This window comes from Haliaeetus albicilla, chromosome 15 (genome assembly GCF_947461875.1).
Source record: "Haliaeetus albicilla chromosome 15, bHalAlb1.1, whole genome shotgun sequence".
Lineage (NCBI taxonomy): Eukaryota > Metazoa > Chordata > Aves > Accipitriformes > Accipitridae > Haliaeetus > Haliaeetus albicilla.
Genome location: NC_091497.1, coordinates 21,374,299 through 21,401,453, shown reverse-complemented (window position 1 = coordinate 21,401,453; position 27,155 = coordinate 21,374,299). Strand labels below are relative to the sequence as shown.

Below are 27,155 nucleotides of genomic sequence, written 5' to 3'. Positions count from 1 at the left end.
CGTTAGGATCTATGAAACAGTTTTAAGTACCAATGTCAACAACAGTTAACATGATTAAAACTGCATTCCTAATAAGAATTTTATCCCAACTTGTATTAATGTTTATTTTAAAATGCTTCTGTGCTGTGGAGCCATCTGTTTCTTGCTAGTTATAGTACCTGAGTTCTACAACCATAGGACCCGAGGGAGATTTTCACCTATTTTTTCTTCATGGTATAGCAGACATTCACTACTTCATTCAGAAGAAATATGTCAACTGAAGTTAAGAAGTTGTAGTCAATGGGAAAATGTTTTCAAACTTTTAAAACTGAAACTTCTTGACAAGTCCTCTAATTGTATTGGCTTTCTTGCTGGCTGTGAATTTGAAATTGTTGATTTCCTTGCATTATTCTAGGAAGAAGGGAAGAGCACTAGCAGTTAAAATCAGTCATGTTTCTGTATTTATGTTAAAAAACACACTAGCTTTGCAAATAAGCTTTCTTTAAACATATGACTTTCAAATCACCTTTGGAAGAACATTAAAATCAATTAAACAATAAGTAAATTCTCATTTAAAAAAAGAAATCAATCAGCTGTCATTTTTGATTGATTATTCTGGAATAGAGTGGTGTTTAATCTATGAATTTATTGCACATTATTCTACTACTATAAAAACAGCATGCGAATTAGGTATGACATATCTCATAGTAAATGGACAGAAAATTTAGTTTCCCTTTTGAAGTCTTGGTTGTAGAATGTGATCATCTGCTCTTGATTTGGTAGGTCATTCCTGTTAAGTACAAAACTATATTACTTTCTAATAAAGGTCAGATTTTAAGTAATAAGAGCTACAAAATTTCACATGTTAGAAAAGAGTATATGGTATATAGAGGTAAGATCGTGTTTTACAGGTTTTGCCAATGGGGATTTTGCATGAAAGGTAAATCAGGCTTGGGTGATATTACAACACACTGTAAAATACACGTACATACTTTAATCAGATTGAGACAGAATAGGGATACATATAGAAAGCCATACTTATCACACTCAAAATTTTGTCTGGATTGGAGAAAATATACAGTCCTCTGTATTCAGTAGTTTATAACATGTCATGAACATGGATAAGGATTTTAGTAAGAACCAAATGACTTAGTGTCTTGGACAAAATGCTTACTAAAACCTTGGAGGGAAGGAAAAAAAGGAACCAGAAGTGAGGTATTAAATACATCTGATTTCTCTACTACAAATACACTAAAAAATCAGAGTACAGTAGAATCATTGTTTCCCTAGTGTTTAAAATAAGGTTACACTAAGAGATATATTACCACATACACATTATGTAAGTGATGGTGATATCTATGTAATAAATGAAAGAGCTTAGTGACAAATTGCATTTATCCTGTCCTTTAGATCATCTCACCTGCAGTCTTTTTACTAATTGATTGCCACTGGGACTACTTTTACTACTTTCAGATGCAAATAGGTGAAGTCAGACAATGGCCATATTTAGGCTGACTTGCATAGGGATAGCAGAGAACATTTGTCACTTGCTGGGCAGTTGACTCTACATGGCTGGTGGAGAGGAAAAATAAGGTTGCTGTTCACATCTAGCTTATATATAGATATGGGACCTCATAGAGAGCACCTGCTCCTAGTCAGTCAGGATTTCCCTGGTTCGAAAACTGCTGAGTTTGAAACAGACTGGAGCCCATGTTTGCATTCATGAAGAGTGCAGTGAAGAGGGGCTGCATGAAGGCTAGGTCCAGTGCTGACCAGATGCCTCAGTCATGCAAAAGCATAAGTACATTCACTATTATCAAAATACTAAATATTATATAATAAAGAGTACAGCCAAGGCACAAGAAGAAGAACAGGAAAGTAAAACTCATCTCTCAGGTGAAGGGGACTATGGGAGTTTCATTTAAAAATGAGAGCAGAAATTAGAATGGCATATGAGGGAGAAAAGCATTGAGCAACATGAGCTAAAAATGAATTTGATCTTGCTTTGAGACCTCTAGAGGTCCCTCCCAACATAAACTAGCAAGAATCCCTTTTTTGGGGGAATCTCTTCTGTTTTCACTTCTCTCAGGTTTTGGAAATCAAACATTTCAGGTATGGTTTACCACTACTTTCCTTTCTGTAATAAAATACTAAAAATAATAATAAAAAATAAATGATATAAAAATAATAAATAAATAATAATTTTAATATGCTGCATAATATAGGAGGGAAATCATGTGAATCGGGGGGGGGGGGGGGAGAAAAATCAAAACTCTCATGCTTCTACTAACTTCAGAGCTCCCTTTCCCTGGCAGGCCTCCAAGACCTTTCTTATTTTATGCAGTCTTTGGGGTAAAAAGGAGGCTGCCAGTTTCTGATTAAAGTTTCCCTTGGCTGTTGTCCTGGCTGGCAGACTATCTTCCTTTTTTTTTACCTGCTCGTTATTTAATACACTTTACTCTACAATTAGCCCACAGGGGCTTGCTAAAGGCAGACAGTCCTCTCACCCCCTTTTGGCTGTATGCAGTCATACAAATGGTTCAAGATCACAAACTGAGATATCCAGAATACTTTGCTGGGAAGATCTGCGTAGGAGCTTCTACTGAAGCTTTAATTCTAACTCTGTCATTTCATATATATTCAGTGCTGCTAGAACTAAGGACAATCATTATAACAAAAATGTATTGATCTAATTCTTATAAAAATATCCAGCATTTTAACTTAACATTCAAACACAGGAATGGAAAGAAAAAAGATGGTAGTATTGATGTGCAACTGCAAACTGGTTGAGACTGTTTATTTAAAGTTGTGTCTGCCTTCAGATGCTCTCATCTCTGTTAGGAAGTTCATGACAGCAATAAATTACTAGTCTGTATAATCCTTAGCAGTTATGACTACTAGAAGCATAGGCAGTGAGACACTTCCTGATTTCACCCTTTGTCATATCTCCAAACACTCCCAATTCAAACTTCCGAGTTCGAATTATTCTTACTTAGGGAAGTCAGACTTTTTGTAGAAATTTCGATTTTCATATAAGCTAGGAGAAAGCCTCAATTAGCTGGAGCAGAGGAGTTTACTTTCCATAGTTTCACCACATGAGTGAAGGGTTCAGAACAGAATCTTGCTATGGCCGAATATGGTTCCAGTAAGAATTAGGATACAAGAAAGATGTCTCTTGTTAGTAGTGCCTCCTGCAGACCCAGGAATTCTGTGCTTTCTAAGTGTGCAGCTCACTTTGGCTTTGAGTCCTGTCTGTGTCCTGTCTCTTAGAATGTGTGTCAAGGGCATGAAAGAGTATGGTGCACAATTAAGAGAAATTATTTAATTATTTTTGGCACATTTTGTGATATTGTAGTGCAGGACTATCTGACCAAGTGGAAGAATAATTGATAAAGATGACTACATTCCCTAAAAGTTTTACAAACTGCAATAAAAAGCTATGCTATAAATCCAAAATGACCTGCAAAACTCAAGGGAAAAGTGAATATGATCTCTTCCCAGTTATTCTAGCAGAGACAATATAATTTTTGAATTTCATGACAGCTCTATTGCTTTTTGTGCCATGATTTGGCAGTGTGTTATGGGTACCTTCATCCAGAAATGCTCTTTCATCCAAGACTGCAAAGTCAAGACTTTTCTTGTCATCCTTTTATGACATTGTAACTTGAAAAAGATCCAACACTAAATACAACGAAGAAAATTAACCAGAAATCAGCACTATCTGAAGTGCATTTAATTCTGAGTGACTGAGTAACAAATTAGTCATTATGGCAAGGGCAACACTTTTGTATATGTTTGTTTTTCATGAAAATAATTACAAACAGACAGTATTTTACATTTTTTTTAAAGAAAGATTGCATATTAAAAGTTAATTTAATTTATTTGAAAGATATCTCTTAGGTTACAGAAATAAATTAAGTGTGTAGAATTACAAAGAGAAGGGAGTGAGTGAAGCTTTTTGTAATATTATGTTTGGGATTCATCACACCTGAAATATATATATCTGAAATGTAACATCAAGGTCTAAGCTAGCTACCATTGTCTGCTTTTATAGGCAGTGGAGAGAAATAGTGCTTTCAGAAGGCAATTCATCTGATCTTTCCTAGATGCCTCTCTTACAGGATGCCTATTGCTTTCCATTGAGTACACAGAGTAAGAAAACTAGCCTGGATTTATATATCTGTGTCATGGTTATTTATGACAGATGAATTCACCTATATCACTTAACTACACACATAACACAAACACAAGGCAGGAAGACAGCTTATACCCCAAGGATACTGCAACCCCCAAACTAGAGAAAAGATAACTGAAATAAAAAAAAAAAACAACAAACCAACAAACAAGCCACCACCAGCCCTCCCCAAAAAATGCAAACTCCCCCAAAACAAGCAGCCAACCAACCAACAAAAAACCCCCCAAAACATCAAAGAGCAGTGTCATCCTTGGTGGTTGTCTATGCATAGTAAGCATTGTGTAGTTTGACTGACGCCTTGTGTAGTTCTAATTGAACAGATTTCCAGGAAGGTAGTGGTGTAGCTTTACAGGTGTTTATAGCAAAAGTATCAAAGCAAGCATTAAGAAAGATTATCTGAACATTTAACAGATGGATTCAGATAAATGGCTGCATAAAAGTGGTATTGTCTCAGAATTAATATGCAGAAAGATCATAGGCCAAATATAAGTATCCAGAAGGAGGTTCAGATCAAAGACAACGTTCAATTTCTGGACTTGAAACATTTTGATGGCTAAAATAGGGCAGAAGGGAGATCTGGAAGGAAAGAATAAGACTTCTCTTCCAGACACGTTGAACCTGACCTGCTGATACACATTGAACCTGAGCTACTGATGAGGTTGCCATGAGGAGATGCCAGAATTCTAAAAAAAAAACTTGCAGAATGATCCAAGATCAACATTTAAATGAAAATCCTGATGAAAATCACAGTTTCATAGTGAAGTTTAATCACTAGTTATTCAAAGAAATGATAATAGCAAAATTTAGTTATTGATATTTTCATGCTTGGTTAGAGTTAGAAATGTTAAGTACACAATTAAACTTTACATCAGATGGTAGATTATTTATGAAATCTTCCTTAAAACTTTTTGGCTTTATTAAGCTGAGGAAATAAAAAGCCAGATAATAAACATGATGTATGTTTTAGTTATCAGCATGCTTGTATAGAAAAAATAATTGAAGTTCTAAAGTATGACTGTATTGACCTTATTCAGTCATAGTAAATATTACTCTTCCAAAATGTGAATTGCTTCCATAGGACTCCTGGAAGAGTAATGTGAAGAACAGTGACAAAATTGGGCTCTATGTGAAGATGCTGCCTTAATCAAATTCCAAGTAAAAATACAAGTTTCCTTATACACATTTTCACAGAGAGGAAAGAAGTTGTAGTCTATCCAACCAGTATGAAAGTGTACCCACAAAAAGTAAACCTGGAAAAATGAGTTAATGCACATTTATAGTAACTGTTTTGTATGTTTTGTTTAGAAAGTATACTATGCAGAACAATTAACTTAAAAGGATCAAGTACATGTGGGAAGGAAGATTATCAGAGGAGACTGCAACTAAGGAAATGTTTTGCAGATGTACTGCATTTAAATTAATAAAATCTCATTAGGTTTTATGTTTGCCAATAACGGCTGGAAAAGTTACCATACATTGTAGGAACAATTACCCAAATCTTCACTGTCTCATTAGGTTTGTCATACTGTTTTCATTATAATACATTAGAACTTGCAAGTGAGCCTTCAGTAATGACATATTGTTCCAATTCTCCTTTCAGCAGGCTCTAAGATATTTTAGTATTTGTGTTATAAGCCAGCAGGTGTCTTCACTTTGGTTTTTTCTGAATCGGTTTTATACACAGACCTCCAGACACAGAATGGAATGTAAAAGGGCTTTCAACAACCACATAAAAATGAGTCTGATTAGAGTAGAGCAATACACACTATTTTTATGTTTTTATGATAATTCAAGGTACTAAAAATGTGCATCTTTGGAGTATACATCTATTCCTGTAAGTCCTGTTAGTGAAAGCTGTATTAATGTAGATAAACCATGTGATATATAAAGTTTGCAAATTTGCATAACAAATGGAAGGCGTAAAGCTGATTTGAATATCTAAGGCATTATAAACTTCAATGAGAACAACCTACACTGTTTGAGCTTGTAAGGCACTTGCATTCAAATGAGTAAGATTTAAAAAGGATATGATTTTTAAAACACTTTGAAGCTTCCTACTTCAGGTCTTAAGAAGCTCAAGGTTAAAACAAATATTGGATTTAAGTGAGGAGGGGAAAAGGTTTAGAAACAATTTGAAAAAGAAATCACCTATATTTATACCTATTTGGTCTGAATGTCACATGACCTTCAAAAAATGAGAGGTTGTTTTGTGTGCTGTCTGTGAGAAAATAAAACTCCAGTAAACACATCCTCTTAGATCTGCAAGGATACTGTTTTTCATTTTAGCTACATAATGAAGTAAAATGTTAAATATCACTTTAAGATAGGTTCTTGGGCATCCTGAAAATCTGACAAGAATATTGTACTTACACCATTGCAATAGCTGGATTTTCAATTGCTTCAGAATTTTGTTATGAAGCTGTTTTATGTGATAACTGCAGGCTGAACACAGTGTCAAGAAATGCTGGTTTATCATTCAAAATATTTAAAAGTTAAAATAGACTTTTCTGATTTATTTTCATTTCTTTAAAGTTGCACTTTTTAATAGTTTTAATTTCTCATTCGCTAAATGTTTCATATTTACTCCTAGAAATGGAGAAACCTGAAAGCAGGATCAGAGAAAATAGGGAAAATTGAAGGAAAAAAAAATAAGTCTAACAGACTATAGCTGGTACTGAGGGACATTTTCCATCTTCTCCAATCCTGTCTCATGGAAGAATGCGAGGAAAAGAACAAGTGACACATGCTTATTATCATTTTTAAAACAACCAGCCTACCAATTAATTTTAACTAGATACAGGGTTAGTTGTCTAAAATCAAACAGCTTATTAAAAGTACCACATTAAAATTGAATTCTTGTCCTGATTTGACAAATAATAACTGTTTCAAGTAATTTCTGAAAATTTCTGGACAATGTATTACATCATAGCCATTTCTGTGCATAAACAAAGCAGTTGCTGTCAGGGCAGGAAATTAACAGGGGCTACAAAATAGTCTCTGATCCACTGCCTATTTTGCCTTTACCACAGCCTTGCTACAGCTGCTGTCACCACAGAGCAGAATGACAGCTATAGTTGTGATAAAAATTGTTAATATTAATTGCTTGAAACAGAAAATTTTCATCAGCTTTCCATTACCATGAAACAGCATGAGATTCCTCTCAATGAGCATCAGGCACAGTGTAAACATCTCTAATGACCTACCTATTACAGACAGAAATATGTATACAGGAAAATTAAACGAACCAATCTCTAGAAGTACCTGTTTCTCCTCTGGAGAGAAACTATGGTGGCTATCTGTGGATTCTACCCACAGTTATAGACCAATATATTCAGGTCATGAGCTCATGAACCTGGCAGGGGGTTGAAAGCAGAAGGGGAAAGCAGAAAAAAACCTCAGCAACCCATAAGCAAGTGTGAAAACCTCCAAAAAGATCATAAGAAATTGTAGGGAATCTGGAAAATAAAAATGAGATCAGTTTTTGTGAAGACGAACTATAAAAGTATCCCAAAAAGCACATTGTTTTCTTAGAAAGTTAGCCTTATAAATACTAAAGAAAAATCTCACAGTATCACAAATCTATTCTCTTCACTGTAACAGAATATACTTTATTTGTTTTACATTAAATATACACCTTGTCTTTTATTTATTAAACAGATCTGAAAGCCAAAGGCATACAAAAACATAGAATCATAGTACTGCTGTGACAAAGACAACCAAAAATCATTCTGATGTCAAACAGGAGATACTTTCATGGGACCTTTCCTTGACACAGGTAAACGATAGCTTTTCTCAGACAACTCAGTTGGAGCTCTTCAGCGCTACTCTTGAGCCATAGTGAAATGGACTTTATAACAACTTTACACCTGGACAGCTTGCTCTCTTAGCCCATATTACTCCATTTTATCTTCTGCCTGATGGTCACCCCTGCTGTTACTTATTACTGTACTGATACCCTTGGGTCTGCTCTTTTTAAGATACAGGTTTTCTTAATTAATGTATTTCTTGCTGCTCTATTTTTTTCTCACGTTTAATTTGTCCATGAACTTTAATTAAGCTCCTTCATCATGGCTCACAGGTTTGGCAAGCTTCATGTGTATATATATATCTGCTCACCCAGCAAGATGGCCCAAGTTTTCTAACTCTAAAAAAATTCTATTACTTCAGTTCATGTCTTGCATATGGGAATTAACAATAATAAAAATGGGATAAATAGATTAGCTTAGGTTCATTGTTTTTAGCATAGAAAATTAATTATTTCTCTTTTTTTTAACAGAGAAAATATAAAATATAAATAAATATATAAAAAAATAAATATATAAAATATAAAAAATATATAAAAATATATAAAAAATAAATATAAATTAGATTAAACTAGCTTCTGCATATTCAAATATTTGTTTAATACTTACTCTGAACCAAAAAAGTTCTAATTCTTCTCCGAAAGTGTCAGTCAACAGTAGAGTGCACCCATTCACATGCACCTCTTTCACTCTTCTTTGACATAATGTATTTTTTTCACATACCTATCCATAGTTAAGTTTACTTACATGTAAAAAAAAAAAATCCTCTGAAATGTGTCAGAAACATCATATTGTGATCAAAAAAAGTGAATCTGGTTGGTCCTATAAATATCTACTTGGATTTTCCAGGTTCCTAAGGATTTCTATTTTACCTGCTGCACCTCATTCCTGGCTTATTAACAAATGTAGCTATGAACTTTGTGCATGCACTTTATTTTCTCATCTCATTTGCTTTAGATTATGTTGTACAAAACTTGTGGAAGATTCATGGGAAATGTTCTCATTGATGTTAATAATTCATGTCAGTACTATGTATTAAGCTAGTCTACCTATTGATTTGAGAGAGCTGCATGATGGATTCTCTTCTAGTTAGTGTTATTACTAATTTTTTTTTCCCTATATAATCTTTTCTGAAACCTCCTACTTCACTAAGAGGTTACAAAAACTAATAATGCAACCCAAATCTTGATTAGAGCAGACCAAACTTTTGGATCTTTTTACCCTGGTTTCTTAGTAAAAACCTGTCATACTAGTGTTGCAGCCTGAAGGATGGGACTTTGCCTGTTTTTCAGTAGAAACAAGAGCAACTTGAAGGATTCTTCTGAGCCAAGAACACACAGCAACCCCAATTTTATTCCTTATTGTTTCTCTACCTAGATCTGTGGTCAGACATGTTGTTTTGGGTTTGTGTGGTGGAGTTTTGGTACCAGGGGAGGGGCTGCAGGGCCGGCTCCTGCTGGAAGCTGCTGGAAGCTTCCCCGGCTGGGAGCCGGACCCGCCTCTGGGAGAACAGATTCCAGAGGGGAAACCTGCCGGGAGTCGGGGGATCGGGATGGGAGACGAACCCCTGTGCAGATCCCGAGGGCAGGGAGGAAGGAGGAGCGGGGTAGGAGGCTGATGCCCCCGCAGCCCGTGGTGAGGCGGCAGGCTGTGTCCCCCCAGCCCATGGAGGGGAGTGGGAGAGTGGAGGCCCCCCAAGATGGCCGCCGCTCCCTGGGGAAGCCCGCGCTGGGGCGGGACTGAAGGACCGTGGCCTGCAGGAGGGACCCGCGCCGGGGCAGTTTGTGAGGAACTGCAGCCCGTGGGAGGGACTCACGCTGGAGCAGTTCGTGGAGGACGGTCTCCCGCGGCGGAGCAGGGGAGGAGCGCGGAGTCCTCCTCCCCCTGAGGAGGAAGGAGCGGCAGAGACAAGGTGTGACGGGCTGACCCCAACTCTCCTTCCCCATCCCCCTGCATTGCTCGGAGGTGGGAGGTGGAGAGAACCGGGATGGGGGTGGGCTGGGAAGGAGGGAGGGCTGGGGAGAAGGTGTTCTCACGTTTGGGTTTACTTCCCATTATCCTGCTCTGATTCAGTTGGTAGTAAATTGAACTGATTTTGGCTTTTCCCCAACTTGAGCCTGCCTTTTGCCCGTGACCGTAAGTGGTGAGTGATCCCTCCCTGTGCTTGTCTCGACCCATGAGCTTTTCTTTATATATTCCCCTCCTCATCCTACCAGAGGAGTGAGTGCGCAGCCTCGTGGTGCTTTGTTGCTGGCTGGTCTTAAACCACAACACATGGCACAGGTAACATACCTCTTATCTGAAAACTTTTCTTCTCCATCAGGGAAAGTAGTCATTCATATGTGGGAAAAATGATTACCTTACCATTCCCATTTCCATTGGCTTGGAGTTGACCATGTTAAAGAAGATGCAGCTGAGGAAGCTCTCTCTGAAGTTCCCTCATCTCTTCTGGAGAAAAGATCACAGGCTGGATAGAAAGGGCCCATACTTGGTACCTGATTTATTAAATCTTATTTGGTCCTGTTTAGACTCTCTGTGAATGATACCCACCCTTTGGCACATTACACGATCCCTCTCTAATTCACAGAATGCAACTACTTTGCCCTTAACCATCAACTATTTTCATTCAAGGAGTTTGCGCTGAAGTGCTAGGAAAGCAGCATTCAAGACTGTCGCTAATCAAGTAATTGTGTGATAGAATTGCATGATAAAACACCAATGTATCTGCTAAAAATCACACAGAAATTACATTGAGAAGATATAACTTGAAGTTTCAAAGTCAAACCCTTACAAGCTAGTAATCACCAGAATTAGGGCTGATCAAGCAATCTGAAATCTACCTTATGTGTTTATTCATTATAAGAAGCTTCCATTGGTATGGTTACAATGAAAGACTATACCATAATGCATATGCCCTCTGTGGCAGATTAAAGGTTGCAGCAGCCAACTAATTCTTTTATGTTTTACTTGTGCTTGAAGATTACTTACAATTACTAAGATTTACTTTGCAATCTTGTTGTTCTTTGAACATAGACTTTCTTGGGATGAAATGGTAATTAATGCAGGATGCACCTGTGTAAGTTACACCTACACTGTGTATGTGCACAATCACGTTTTGCAACGCTTAGGGGAACATGTATCATTGATTAAGTGGAGCTACTTAAGCAAGAGCTTTAACCTTATTAGATTGCCTCTCTGAACCCTCAGCAAGGCACCCTACAAAGTAAGAGCCCTATTTCTGAGATGCACACTGTCCTGTCTAGGTCACACAGTGCTTCTTAAGAGAAAGAGCTGAAATGTAACTTCTTTATTCCTGTGTCAATACATTTTTTAAATCATGTAAATCCTTTGAACCGTACTTCTTAACAGTGCCAGAAACCAATCATAAGCTCTTGCCCTTTGAAATATAGGACAAATGACCACAACCAGAGATATAATAAAAATGAGAAGGGCAGGAAATTTCAAATAACACAGGAATTATTTTTTTAAGTGCTAGAGAGGTTTTTTACTGCTTTAGCTATATAAATTGGCACTTCTCATTTTTCTAAATTATGTTACTGAACTAAAAAAAAAAATCAACAAAGGATAACTAGGAACCGGTAACTAGACTACCCCATCTAAAATCACATGCTAATAGACTCTCCACCACAACAACAATAAAAAACAGTAACAATAAATGCCTGTGTAATTCCATGTAAGCTTTGGCTTTATTTTCCAACATACTGAAATACTTATAATTGTGGTGAGGAGAAATTCTAGTTACTTGCATAAGGCCTAAGAAAAGTTGAAATTACCGGTCATGTTTCTTTTTTCATTTACTTCTTTGTTAATCATGAATTATTCCACTGAGGTTATTCTTTAGCAATTAGCTAATATAGCTAAATACATACAGTAGTGTACAGTGAGTGCTAATGAAAACAGAGTGAACCCAGCTTCCTTATAAATGTTCTAAAATCAGATTTCGCTATGTTTAAAGGTACAGTGTTATATCCATATAAAAACTTTCATAATATGCCAGTCTGATCTTCAACTGTAGCCTAAAAAATATAGCCAGAATAAATTTAAAAAATTAATTCCACCCAGAGTTAGGGTGCACTGAGATTGAAGGATTTTAGATTTCAAAGTTTCTGGACCATAAATCCATGCTGCTGAAAGAATTAAGACAATTTCTTAGTTGCAGATAACCATCCAGGTCTTATGAAAACCACTGAGAACCAGTGGATACTTTGCATCTTGAAAACCTTACCCTTTTAAGAGAAGTACTTTCTTGGCTACGCAGAGAACAGTAGGCCAGAGTAGTTGCATCAGCCTTACATTCTCGTATTCATTTCTATTCTTCATGCATCACTGGTGAAGTATAAGAAGAATTCTTAAAGTCTGGATACGAATCTCTAAGACTGAAAAAGTGCTGAATTAATGATAGTGCTTATGGCTTGTAGTGAGTTACAAGTTTTGGAGGCTATACAAGGGAAGTGTGACATAACTCAGTATGGCTTCTGGTACTAATAAGTTATGAGGCACTCATGTGTATGAGATAAACCCCATAAGTTAGTGTAGTCTATATCATCTCGCCATTATAACTAGAGACATGAAATAGCCAAAATTCATCCCAAACCCCTGAAGTTCCATCATAAAACTGAGTAGATCAGCACATCTATCGATTCTGCTGCTTTTTTTTAATTTTCTTTTGTTATTCCTGCTTTCCTTTAACTTCTGGAGTCTTTTAACATTTTTATTCTTATTCTTTGTTTATTTACCTTATTTATTTTGTAGTTGTTGTAAACAAGTATTAAGACAAACTTCCACTGCTGTTTATAGTGATCACATTAGTCAGACAGAGTCTTGGACTTCCTGTTTCCATCAGCACAATTTATTAATTCACTCCAAAGGCAAAGCAGCTAAAACAGATTAAAAACTCTGCTCACATAGAGTGAGACTGAGCTTTTAAACTTAGTCCTATGCTAGGAGGAGCCCAGGGACAGACAGGCACAATTCTTTTTTTTCTTTCCCTTTGCTGTAGGGGGAAGTAATTTTACTGGTGCCTTTTATAATACATGGCTTATCTTCCCCCTTGTGAATTACCCTATTGGGTATATTATAGAAGGCAGAATTAAGGTTCCATACATGCCTCATGCATGTCCTTTCAATACCCCCTAGAATTACTCACCCCGGGGGAAAATATAGCATTTGCCACTCCTTGTTCTTCTCCATGTTTTAAGGTTCATTATGCTGGCACTGAAGGACAGAGGGTATATGGTTCTTCATTCATTCCTGTAGTTTCAGTTAAGGTCAGTCACGGTTTTACCTGTAACATACAATTACAAGATAGAAAACAAATCATTACAATGTAATTCAGGATGTTTTCACAACACAGTAAAAGATAAAGATCCTAAACCAAATTCGTAATAGATGAATACTATTTGGAGGCAAAGATCAGAGGTATAAATAATGTTGAAATAAAATACTGTGAGGTAACCGCATGACAATTTTCTGCTACAGCACTGAAAGAGTTCTATAGGAGATGCTTTCTCAAGATAGATAAGAACACAACTTGATGTATGTCTACAGCAGTCTGGTTTAGGAAAAGAAGAAATAGAGAATTCTTCTGATAAAGAATAATTAGGATGCCAAAAACTCAAGACAAACTCAGACATAAGCATTCCTCTCAGCAGGTAACAGTGAGAAAGATGTTTCACATTGGGCTTCATAGGGCTGCAGAGATCCACACTAGCTAAGAATCTGTCCACATAATTCTAAGGAGAGAAAGATAAAGACACAGAAAATGGAAATACAATGCCTCTCTGCATCGGTGTAAGACTTAAGCATAATGTGTCCAAACATTCATTTGGAAACATTTTGAGAATAGAGACATACCCATCAAGTGGGAGGAGGACAGACTTGCTGAATGTTTTAGTCTCTGTATAGGATCTTTTTGTTTCAATGATTGGTTGTCATTCTGGGTCATTGCTGATAAAGGTGCCACTAGAAGGGAGTAAAAGATTTACCCTAGATTAGGCAGTGTCTATGTCATTATGAATTCTGCTCTCAGATTCATGCAGGTGGCATGAAAGTTTATAGGCGGCACACAGTGGTGCCTAAACAAAGGATCATTTTTGTTTGGCATTTTACCAGACTTTATAAAGAAACATTATGTCATATAATGTACAATATAGAGAGCACATTTTGGGGAAATGTTTACAATTTTCAACAGATACTGAAATAGCTAATCTAATTGAATCTGTGGTGCCTGCAAAATGACAGTTCAAATACCATAAAACATTACTGCTGACTTATCTAGAACAGGCTTGCTCTGTTTTTTACAGATTCATAATATGCAGTAACATCAACTGCAATATAACATGATACATATTTTAATACTTACATAAAACTCTCTACTGAGAGTTTTTTGCTCAAACAAGTCTTAAGAAGCAACGGTCTTCCTAGGCAAGTGGCCTGTTGGTGATTCATCAGTATCTTACTTTCTCTTATCAAAAAACATACAACAGCAATAAACCCTTGGAAGCTACAAAAGTTTAGATTCCCATCACTATCATCTTTGTCACCCTTGTATTGAGACTTGCCTGTCACATCTTGTTCTGTTTTTGACTGTAAGGCCCAGATCTATAAAGGGACTGGCTATGTATTTTGCATTCCAGGTGTCACTGGGAAAAATATGTAAACAATATTAGAACTGTGATAGGATGTGCAGATCAAGACCCAGGTTTCTGATCATCCTACCATGAATGCCCTCCTCACTAAGTTAGAAAGCTTGCTTCCTCTAACTCCTTGCCTTTGGTAGAGTGAATATTGACATCTTAGCTACATAGCTGGTGAAAAGAAAGTGTCGAGAATATTCCTTGCATTTAATTCAACTAACCTCTGCTTGTAGCCTGACAGTCAACATACTGCCTTTGGAGATGTCCAATTTGAACTTAAATCCGCACTGATTGTGGAAAGAACTGCGCTTGTTAGTCACTTTTTATAGAGTGCTGTGCTTTTAACACTGCCACAATGCTAAAAGCTGGGGTATATAATTTCTATGGTGTGAATTTCTCTAATATAGCCTTTGACATCTACAGGGGACATATCTGCCTCTAAGTTAGTCTAAACTGCTTTTATAGACAGACAACAGAAACAGGCACTTCTTGGTCAATTCAGTTGACACATTTTAGATGTTTACATTGGTTCAAGATAAATCACTCCTTAGCAGTGGATGTTCCTCTTCAGTGACTACAAAAAGAAGACTTAGCATAAATAAATGGTTGACATGTTGGTGCCTAGAGGTTAAATTCCCACCTTTGGATAGATAAAACATACCTCAACAGATCTTGGAATAGATGGGCCAGTGTCCATTTTCAGAAGTATGACTTAGCTGCCAAAGTTTTCAGTTTCAGTCCCAGTCTTAGACTAATAAAAAAATGGACAGTTGCCTGTCTTTTTTTGTCTTATTTTAGGAGCTTTTTTATTAGCTTTCAGGCACTCGGGAAGAAGGATTCTCTCATTTATATCTATAGCATCTAGTTTAAAAGCCTCCATTTTTAAAATTGGAATATTTGGGCAGTTCTTAAAGAGCAAAAATAATGATGAACACTAATCACTCATTGACTATAAAAGGAAACTGGTTGTGATGCCAGTGTTTGCATTGCCAATGACCACATTTGGTCAGAAGAATTACATTCCAGAAGTTTTTAAAAAGAAGGTAGTAGATCATTTCCAATCCTCAGATGCATGGTTAAACTGCCAAGAGCAAAAATGGTTCAATATTCTAGTAATAAATAGACATTTCCATTTGCAGACTACATTTTGGGTTTGGTTTTGTCTTTCTCTTTCCAGTGTATCAACTTGTACTTCTTTTTTGTTCAGCCAACTCTTTCCATTCATTTTCCTCTTTCCATGTGATAATGAAAGGAAAGTGAACCCAAAACTATTTGGTTTACAAGGAATGAACTATACTCTAGTCATTTCTTTTTGGCCTGAACTGGTCCTACACAGTTGAACATACTGGTGACATTCTGTTCAGACTTCTTTTGAATTTCAGGTGCCTTACTCTAATTTTGATGTTAGATTTCTGTGAACATTATCTAATGTTCCTTTTCTCACTCACCATAAAAGGTAAATGCATGAACGTCTAGAATAAATTACTAATCTGCAAATAAATTTCATGTTTTCAAATCTCTTGGCCACCTACAGATTTATGGTGCAGTTCTTTTTGTAATCTGCAGCTTTTACTTGATCTACTGAAATAGTGGATGGAAGTGAGTCTACTTATTATTTTAAATTCTTTGAAATCTAAAATAATAGACAACTTCTCTTGTGTCTCTCCCTGTTAAAGCACTCATCATCACAGTCAACAGGGCTTAGGTTTTCAAAAATATGTTGGCACTTACTTAAACATAATGGCAGGTTCTAGCATGATTCAGGAAGATGTCTAAGCAGGTTGGGCACTCAACTCTGATTAAAACTAGCATTTTGAGTAGCAGTTAGGCAATTATTCTGTACCAATGTTCTTATAAATGCCCACTATGCACCTTTCAAAGCCCAGTCTAGAGTTTATAGAGGGGTGTCATGCAAACATTTAAAAATGCAAAAGATAATGTTGCAAACCTGGTTTAGTTTGAGAAGAAAAACTTCACACAAGTTCAGCTCTATAGGCAAGAACTAAAAAAACAAGTTCAAAGCAAAAATCCCAGCATAATAAAATATTTAAAACAAGATCTTGCAAGAACTTGACTAAAACTATTACTCAAGTAACACAGTTAATTAATATAAAATGTAGTAAAATTGTTTTGGGAAATAGATGCATAATATAAAGTTTATGTAAACAATCCTATCAGAAAAAAAAATCTTAAAACTTTTTATAGTCTTCAAGTTAGAAGTAAGAATTACTAAGAGGTGATCAATTAGGCGAGACTTTCAGATATTCCATTGAAAGGAAATGAGATTTTTCTTTCACCTGTATGTGGAAACCTCAACATAAGCAGGAGTTCATTGTCACAGTAATATCTCTTTGCAACATAACCCTTCTTTTATTATCTAAAGCCTACTAACTAAATGCCATTATTATTGCAGATACTGCAAGTGAATAAATTTATTTTTACACCTCATCTCTGGAATGACTAGATGTAACATTAGCCTGTAATCATCTGAAAAGTGTGATCTTGTTCTGTGGCCAGTACTTGTTCTGGAAATGAAAAAACTTTTTTCTTCTAAGTTTGTTGTCTTTATGGCATTTCCTTTTATTCTTTTTCCTTTTTTTTTCCTTTTTTTTTTCCTATACCCAAGAAGTGTTTAGAGTTTGACTGTAAGCCAGTCTTTTTCTCCTTTTTTATACAAAAATGATTGAATTTGTTGCGACTTTCAGTCTACAGTTTTTTTTTCTTCCTGGATTGTGGAAAACAAGACAAAGATTTGCCTGCAAATGCTGATGGTCCTCAAGAACATGTGAGTATATGCTCATACATTTTAAAAATGTTGTTATTAACTTTTAAAGATATTTCTGACATGAGTGTAAATCAAGTCACTTAAACACTATTGAGTGTGAGAAATGAGCACCAAGATGAGCACATATCTCACCACTTCTTAGAACTGATTGAATTGCACCCAACGGTATAATAGTCTGATTTGATGTTCATACAGAGGCCATGCTACCCACCATTGGCCCTTATCTGAAGCTGCACAGAAGGAATAGCCTTTGTACCTCTTTGTAGTCTTAGCATTCTCTCCACGTACCTGTGCTAAGGTCAAGTCAGAAAATAAAATCCTCTTTACTTAGATATTGGTAGATTCAAGTCAGTTGCAATGGGGGCAAATGCTCACAAGCATCTATGCACAGCTTTGACTGTATGTTCCTGTCTGCTGTACTATCTACAAGTAACTTCAGGAAGTGTTTGGCAGTCATGGCGCCTTCTGCTAAACAAAGTGATTGTTTAAAAATATGAATAAATAGACTCTATCTCTTCAGAACTGAAGTGACTCATTTCAAAGTGTGTATGATCAAATAGTAGAGGAATCTGTATTGTTAATGTGCAAGATTTCCATCAGGATTTGTGAGGAAATCTTAATGCCTTATATTGCCTCAAGAGAACCTACTCAGGTTTATGATGGAGATTGTTGAAATACTTGAGTCTCATTGGTGCTCAGCTCTTTCCAACTTACAAGGACTTTGTACATCTTGGTGTTCTAAAGTAGCACTTCAAGGGAGATTACCTTCTTTTTTACATTCTTTAATATCAAATATGATAGCTCCCAGTAGTAGTTAGGAAGCATGTGGGAGTAAAACACTGTATTACTGACTCCTTGTCCATACAGAAGTGACAGAAAAAAGAGAGGCGAAAATGGAGAAATGGAGACATGAAAAAGTCAAAAGCACAATTGTCTAAAGTATGTGTTTTGATTTTAAGAGGATTTTTAAAATAAAGTGGAAATTAATAGATATAATTTTTCATTTGCCATTTTCTTCAGTATGACATTCTCAGAAACAAGTTCAAAGATTAAATTATTCTGATAAAGTCTATATTAATCTATTGAAATAAATTGTCCATGGACAAACACCATTGTTTTAATAGTGTTACATGATTACCTGAGCAAAACAAGGTAAGGATTCAATGATACAAAGTGTTTTCTTATGACCTAAGAGTTACACAGTCTTAGCACTGCCAGTTGCATTTGAAAAATCATGTACTTCCATTTGCATTTATGTTCTGTCAATATAAGATATGATTCAGTGATATCTGCCACCATTTACACTTATTCATCTTATGCAGATAGCTTGCCAGTAAAATTTCATTTCAGTATTTGATGAATACTGATTCCTCATAATTTCTTCAATAAGCAATACTCCTTATAATTAAAATGGGTAATCCTAATAGAACTGTTGATACCCCTCTTACTAAGAATTTTTCTACTGGAATCGGTGGTGGTGGTTTTTTTCTGAAATTATGTGTTCACAGAACATGTATGTCCATTCTGTGCATTTCAACCTTCAGGCAAACCTTCTGAAGTAATGCATACACTTGGGCTTGGTGTCATCCATTTAGATTGGCTGAGTACATCAGATTAGATGACACTATGTTACTTTATTGCTCTTGCAGAAAAAAAATTGGTACACAGTCATGGGGATTTCCGTGCATTTCATTATCTCTTTCCTCAAAATTTGGAATCTGATATTAAAATAAAACATAAGGCACTTGTAACTTGTTTTTCTGAAATTGGCCATTTTGCTTGTATTCAGCTTTGGCACCATCTTGCAGGCTGCACTACGCAAAAAATTCAGCCTTTTCCTCTACCCCCTAATCATGCAGTTACTTTTCTCCTTTCTCCCTCCATGATTAAGCTTCAACCCCATATTCCTTCTATTTTCATCCTCCATCCACCCACCACCAAGAGTATTATATTTAACCTCTTGTTACTACTGCTACTGGGGATGATAGGATTAGAGAAGAAGAAGGGATGGAACCCTAGGGGCAGCAGAAGCTGTGTAGCACTGTGTCAGGTTGCAATAGGTGGAAAAGAAGTGGTGTGACTGTTCAGCCTGCCTGCACTAACTGAAAAACTTCTTCTTGTTGTCTTTAAAATAAAGGAAGTCAGCCACATTGGAGCTTATGAAGGATTCAGCTTTTCTTTGGACATTGCCACTCTAACTGGTGCTTGCTCTCTGTAAATGGTTATGCCTTCCATCCTATGTGTATCATTAATAAGTTTAACATTTGGCTCTTCTGAACTTTAGTTCCAACTCTTGTATTAGAAAGTACTTCGTAATTTATTCTCCTTAACTGGTTTTTAATCATCCACTAGGAACTGTGTGACATTTCCTTCCTACTGATTGTATTTGTGAGGTGTGTTTGAAAAGCTTTTCCAATTTACAGTGCATTTCTCTTTATCTTATTTCCTGGGTGGATGTTTTGGCATGAGTAAGCTGTTTTCCACATTTTCTCTTTAAGGAGATAATAAATCTGTTACTCTTCTACTCTGTAGCTTCACTTTCTCCCCTGTTTTCTAGGTACTTAAACCCCTGTTGGTACTTTAAGTACCCTCTCCCAAAGCTGTAGAGGTGATACCCTTTTCATGCTTTGTGGGGTTTTTTTCTTTGTCTTGAATTCCTTAAAATTTTGAGGGAGGAAATAAACTTTATTGCTTCAGCTTTATTTATGAGTATTGTTTCTCACTTATGTCTTCATATTTTAAAAGGTGATGGACATATCTGTCTATATTGCCTCCCAGTACACAGGCCCTTATGTAACAGTGAGAAACAGGATGGAAATATACATTCAAACATGCTGTCAGAAAGCTGATGGGCTCCATCTAATCTCTTTAAGACTTTGAATCTTTTAATGTAAATTGAATCCTGGTTGAAGTTGGCTTCTTTTAATAGTTACCAAAAAAACACATCTGTCCTGCCTTATCCAGAGGTATATATCAACATTAAACTTTTCTTGCTTTATTTTTAAGCCAAAAAGTTAGTCTTCAGAAGTGAAGAATTCATAAAATGAGTACAACAGAAAAAGGCTACATCTACTGAAATTGGCTAAAGCTCACTGACTGGCCAAACCTGTGAAATGTCTAAAGAAAAACACGTTTACAAATTGATTTGCTTCCTTATGAAGTTTTGAAAACAGATAAATCCCTTACCACAAGATAAAAAACATCTAAACCAAAGTTTAGATTCCCTGAATCCATTTTTGTCCCTGAGATTCACTCCTTCCACTTTTTTCTTTATTTTAACATAGCATTGTAAATAAAACAAGCAGCAAGTCAGTGGGAACTATGAGGCAGCCTGAACAGAAACTAATCAGATGACTCCCAACAAACTGTAGATCATGCCTACTGAACCATAAATGTTGAAAGCAAATGTAAACAAAAATTGGGAGAGGCCACTAAGCAATTTGGAGATGATAAAGTACCTAAACCTAATGGCAGCTACAGCATGTGCCTGAACATAGCCCAATTATATTAAGAATGGTTTTGAAATGCTTCTTTTCATCATGTTTCTTCCATTCTTCAGAGTCTGTAGTGCTGACCAACATCAGCTACTATTAAAGACTCTTCATGCATGTAAAATAATATGATTTCACAATGATTACATATTCACTCTACAGCTGGCTGAGTTTTTACATCTCCATTTGTCATTGACTATTGTGTCCAATTAAATGATTAGCTTTTAAAAACTGCTGCACATTATGAGAGTGAACTTGTGTTCCATTGCACTGAGTGATGCAGAAACAAACTCATTACAGCATGTAATTCACCCATATTAAATAACAAACAGATGGCTGCTGTAAATGAGAGCTGCTTTTTCTCTTCAAAAGTGCCAGGAAAAAGGTGTTTTTATTTATCTTTGTTTCCAGCTTCTTTCTGTTTTCTTGACAAGTGGGCAGCTGGTTGCTGAGGTTTTCAATTGGTGCAGAAGAATGAAAAGCCTGTTTCCATTAATTTCCCCATAAAATAAGTCTTTGAATCATTCCTGTTATAAATGCATGTGCAGTAGCAAGCTGCTGCTTGATTAATTCACTTATTATGAAGATTTCATCTTTTATAAGAGGGCCTGCAGGTAATTTATCTTGTTTAGTAAGATTAGAAAAATGTAATTATCTTGATACCTTTGGACCCCTCTCATTTTAATTGTGTTCCCATAAATTTCAAACATAAAGATGGGATTTTTTTTTGCACAAATGTTCCAACATGTGGTAGAAAAATGTGTTGTAAGATCTGCATAAAAACTTACCAAGTAAAATGCATTTGGATTATACTATTAAAGGAATGCATACAAATAAACCCAGTAAACAGTCATGGAAGCATATACAAATATCTGCATTTCTGGTTCCCTGGTCACAGGCTTTTAACAGCTGGAGTTGGATGAAGAATGTTGGGATTTAAGTTCTCTTTTTTTTTTTTTTTTTTTTTTTAATCAATAATACATTTCACCACAGAAATACAAAATCTGTTCCATTTTCACTAATCAAGTTAAAATTATATTTGTCTTCATATGTACCACCAACAGTAAAGAAAAAAAAAAAAGAAACGTATGAGCTGAGGTATGTATGTAACAAGAGATCCTCTGAATGTCTCCAGCATCCTTTAGATGTTTTCTCCCTCTCTCTCACCTTCTCTTTGAGTGCTAATTTGAAACAAATCAAGATCCAGAATTCTTTCTCTTCAATATATATTTTTTCTTCTCAAGCCAATAGTTGGGGCATTTTTGTTTAGCTTTGGTTTATTTATTTATTTGTTTATTTATTGTGGCTTTTTTCATTAAGCTATTTAATTTCAGCTCATCTAGTTCCAGAATGACTATTTTCCTTATTTTCTTTTACTTGGTTTCTAAGAACCTCTTGATTCTTTTCCCTATCCAAAAAAGGCAGCTAACAACTTTGCATGTTTCTTTTTCATCTTAATTTTAATTCAGAGTTGTTGTGATGGTCAATTTCCGTAAAATAGATTTATAGGAACATGGTAAATATGCAACAACTGCACCAAGTCTAATCATGGGTCACTTAGCTCAGTCATGTCTCTGACTATGTCCAAGAGCAAAGGTTGAAAGAAGAACACAAGATGGCAAATGTATAGTATCACATTTGAGTATATTTTTTCAGCTTTCATCATCTGCAGCTGAAGGATATAAAAATTCAGAAATCAATAGATTTTCCAGAAACTCTTAGGCAATAGCTCTATTGTTTCCACAAACTGCAGACAGATTAAAATTTCTTGAGTTTCATAAGCCTTTTAACTTTAAAATGAGGAAAAAAAAATATTCTTAATGTGTTTAGAGTTAAGTATTTTCAGGATTCTGCATCCATATCTTCTCAGCTTTTGAGGGTTTCTAAAGCAGTCATTTGAATGCTAGTGAACTGAACATTGTAAGAGGCAGTACTGTGTAAGGAAAGAAATTTTGCAAAGCAAAAGTTCAGGCAGTAAAAAGACTCATAAGAATATGCAAACTGTCCAAGGTTGAAGCCGTGAAACTGAGAAATGTGTACAGATGGTTGAAACATTTCAAGTCAGGTGAGACTAGCAATTGTGACAAACCATGATCTGGGAGACCTGTGTCAGCAACAACACACATGAATGCTGAAAAGGCTGAGCAGCTCATTAGGGAAGACTGAAAAATAACCCTTAATGACCTTGCTACTGCTCTAAATTGCAGTTCTGCATCAGCACACTGAATCCTGCAGCGGTCTTCTCTAAACTTTGTTCATGCCAGGTCCTATGAAAACTCATCCTGGGACATGCATAAACTTGTGACATTACTCTTCAAATCCCAACTGAATTAAAGGCTAAATTAACAGACATATACTTAATTCTAACAGAATTTACCACTGCAAGTATATTTTGATTTTTTTAAGCACCTTTTTCTTTCTCAATAGTCATATATGTTGATATGTTTTATATTGCTTATATGAGTAATGTATAACCATTGGGTTCTAATTGCCAGGGAGTCTGATTAAGGCAGAGTTGTAATTTTTAAAAAAAAATATATTTCACGCTACAAAAGTCAGCTGTATTCTGTAAAGAAGGTATAAGCCCACTGAGAGTACACAGAGGTTCTTCTCAGTCTAATGGAGGAGTTACTTAAAAGCTGTTATATTGCTCCTAATATTTCCTAGGTAAATTACCAATTGCAAGTGTGTGCTCTACAAACATAATCCAAACTGCTGTAGATTCTAGAAGCTTAGAAACTACATTTTGTCTATCTGATGTATATTTAATATAATACCTGGTTTCTGGTAGTGTGTGGCTACAGTACTTTCTAATTGATAATTACAGAAAGGATGAAGGTTTGCTTACAATTAAAAGTGAATAAGTGTTCTTTCTTATCTCTGGCATTAGAAGATAAAAGCCAGTTGATGCAATTATTTAATAGTGGACAGATAAAAAGTCTGGTGTGTAGGACAAATAAGATACTAGGACAAACAGGAGCATTTTGTACTAACAAAAATTGGGATGCAACTGGTCCTTAAAATTAAAAGCAGCCTGCTGGAGTACAGCAAGAAGACAAAGTCTTGATATTCCACAACATGTAGTCTGTGCTTCAAGCTAAATCTCATCCTAACACCAAAAATTTACAGTTCATGCTCTCTGGAGAGCCCAAACTTTGATGTATTAAATCAACTGGAGTTGAGGAGGACCAGAAGATTCCAAGCAGTATCTACCTCTATCTTGCATTCCTTGCAGCCCTGGGTGCAATCAGCCTTTAGCATCAGCTCATGGCATAACTTTAGTTTTAATGATTTCATTGGAAGGCCTAAACACAGATTAGGCTTCCCAGTAATAGTGAGTAGTGTAGTTTGGATAGCTAAAGAAACATTCAATATAAGGCTGTCAGGAAAAAAAAAAAAAAACAAAAAAAACGAAAGATAAATGAATGGAATATTATAAGAATGGGTGAATACAAATATTCTATCCTGTTCTGAATTAAGTGGACTGAACATAGACCTGTATTTTCTAGTACTGCCTGGAGTTAAACCTGAAAACTTGAATATGTTTAGGGTTTAGGCCTCTATTTTATGTGTTCGGAGCATAGTCCTAACTCATTTCCTCTTTCTGAAAATGTTTCCATTTGGCTGACATTTCTATGACTTAGATCTGTATTATTTCAATAGATTGTGAGAGAGATGCAGGAAGTCAGCATAATATAACTGAGAAGCTACTTTAGATATTAGTCTGTAATCACTAATAACATGAAAATAGTCTTTTCAAACTTTGCCTACAAAATGCTGCTTCAGTAATTCATTAACTTGTTTTAATGAAACAACATCTCATTGCTATCTGGGAAGAAACTAATCTGCTTTCTAAAAAGTTTGCATAATGTATTGAGGAAGAAGTGGCTGTAGAGTCTGCTGATCAGTCTTTTGAGGATTCCACGTAGGCTGGGTAAACTTTTATCTAACACTATTGAGAAAACTATATACACACAAAATTGCCTGCTCAGGCATTTAGTACTGACTAAGGACAAAAAATGTTTAGGTTGCAATTTGCAGTCCTGTTTAGCAGCCACTGAAACCTTAAGTTTAACCAAAGAAAATTAATAGTTCCCCTCAGCTCTCAGTCATTGTCTATCTTTATCCAACAGAGATGTTGTATCAAATGTGGGGGTTACAAAAAGCATGTCATAATGACCCTTCATAGAGTCTGTTAGCAATGAGTAATCAGTGCATTGTAACATGTTATTACATATATCTCATATATATACACATTTATTTCACATATGCATATGTATACAACTCACATATATATGTGTGTGTCTGTGTATGTACATGTATATAAACACTCTATAGATCACTTACAAGTTCTCTTTAAGAATGAGCATTTAGTTTACAATTCAATTGATTTAAAATAAGGAAGGAAAAAAAAACAAACCACAAGACTGGAAACAATTCCATGACAAAGCACAATACTAATTACCAGCTGTTTCCTCACCTTTCTCCCAGCTCAGAAAGCTGAAAGTTCCTCTAATGAGTACAGGGAAATAATACAATTCTGTATCTAGCTGCTTGGGGATTGTATATGGCGGTTTCCATATAATGCAGTGTTTGTATTCACAGTTGCCTCTTCTATGTTATGTCAATAAGAAGAACCTACTATTGACTCATCAGTGGTGACTCAGAACACTTGGATGGAATTCCAGATGTAAAGATGACAGGAAATTCCACTTGCAGGATGTCGTTGGCAGTGGAGATGCCTAATGATTAGTAAATTCACCTCAGAGCTTCCAGATAGCTGTAAATGTTTGTCAGGAGAAACGGTTGGGTCCAGATTATTGTAATACTGAAATCCTCTAAACCCAAAACATAACAGTTACCCCAAAAAAGTCTGTATAGTGCCATTTATAAATATTTCAGGAGCTAGCAGATATGACATAACATCTAGGGGTCATCCATGCAAAGCTCCGAGTGGCAGGTAGAGACAGGCAGCATCCTACAGCACAAGATCATCGTTTTAGGGAATTCAATCAGCTCTAGACTATAGGCAACCGGACTGAGCTACGTGCATGTATTTGTTTATATGAGAAGTAGATATCTAAGCTTCCACTTCAGGTGATGAGAACTACAGATCAATTCAGTTCATTAAAAATACCATCTAGTGCCTGTGGAGATGCAATAATACATCCTTAATAGGATCCAGCTGCCTCTCAGAAAGGAACAAATCTCTCATAGCTCTTGCATCCTGCGTGTCAGCCCTGTATGCATACCTGACCTACCTCGGGACATCTCCCACAGCATCAGGTGCCCCTGTTTAGGCAGCTGAAACCTGCCCTCCATGTCTACAGTGAAGGTTTTGACATGTGAATTAGATGTCTAAGTTCCCATTGCAACCTAGCGGAGATCAGTTTGTTGGCCTTTAGACACTAACAGGTGTCCTTCTGCCTCCAGCTACCACTGTGAGAGGGGCATGAATCACTCCTAGTTGTTTTGTTATACCTGCCAGTCCCATACTAGTATGTTTGATGGCCTAGGTCATCTCAAATTATACCAGACAACTGTCTGTGCATCTGAATGAAGCTCTTCAACTTACAAATTGTAAGAATGTGAGTTATTCTTATACCTCAGTATACGAATCTTGACCTGAATCCCACCTCTTAGATTTAACAAGGAGAACACCCACCCCTTAGAGCCCTCCTTTAATCCATGATTTCCAAATCTCTTACAATATCCACTGCTGCAAGATTGTAATCCAGAATCTCAATTTATTTAAATGATTGTTAAAATTACTTTGAATATATGCCCTTTCAGTGACATGTATGAGACAAGGCAATGATATTCTGTACTACAAGACACAAATAATATATATAACTATAAGGTCATTTGGACTTATTCTCTCTGCAAAAAGTAACAGAATCATCATAAAAATTAGTGATTGTTGAAACTGGGCAGTTGTGCATCAGTAAACATTTGTGGTATAGATTAGACCAATGTATGTGTTTACTTGGAGGAATAAAAATGAGGAGGAATGGAAATATTGTGGATTAATGTAGCATGTAGAACTTAGACCACAAACTCTGCCACAGAATCTGATCTCATAGTACCACAGAAAGTATAGATCATGTTTTTCCAGACTTCTTAAAACAGGTGCAGGAACAAGGTGAAGAGGTCAATATTTTACGGGGGAAAAAAAAAAATTTATACTCGCATTCAAACCCTCAAGCCTTGAAAGAATTTAGAATGGTACCCACCTTCAGTTCTGTG

The 27,155-nt window shown here is 36.1% G+C and overlaps 1 long non-coding RNA gene across 2 annotated transcripts in view; it reads right to left on the bottom strand.

Moving 5' to 3' along the window:
• The window catches only part of LOC138689152 (uncharacterized), a 134,843-nt gene that overhangs the window by 34,099 nt on the left and 73,589 nt on the right, over positions 1-27,155 (bottom strand). For both annotated transcript variants that reach the window (XR_011328003.1, XR_011328004.1), the window contains one exon: positions 13,145-13,282. This is a non-coding gene — a long non-coding RNA (uncharacterized lncRNA). The remainder of the gene's footprint in view (positions 1-13,144; positions 13,283-27,155) is intronic.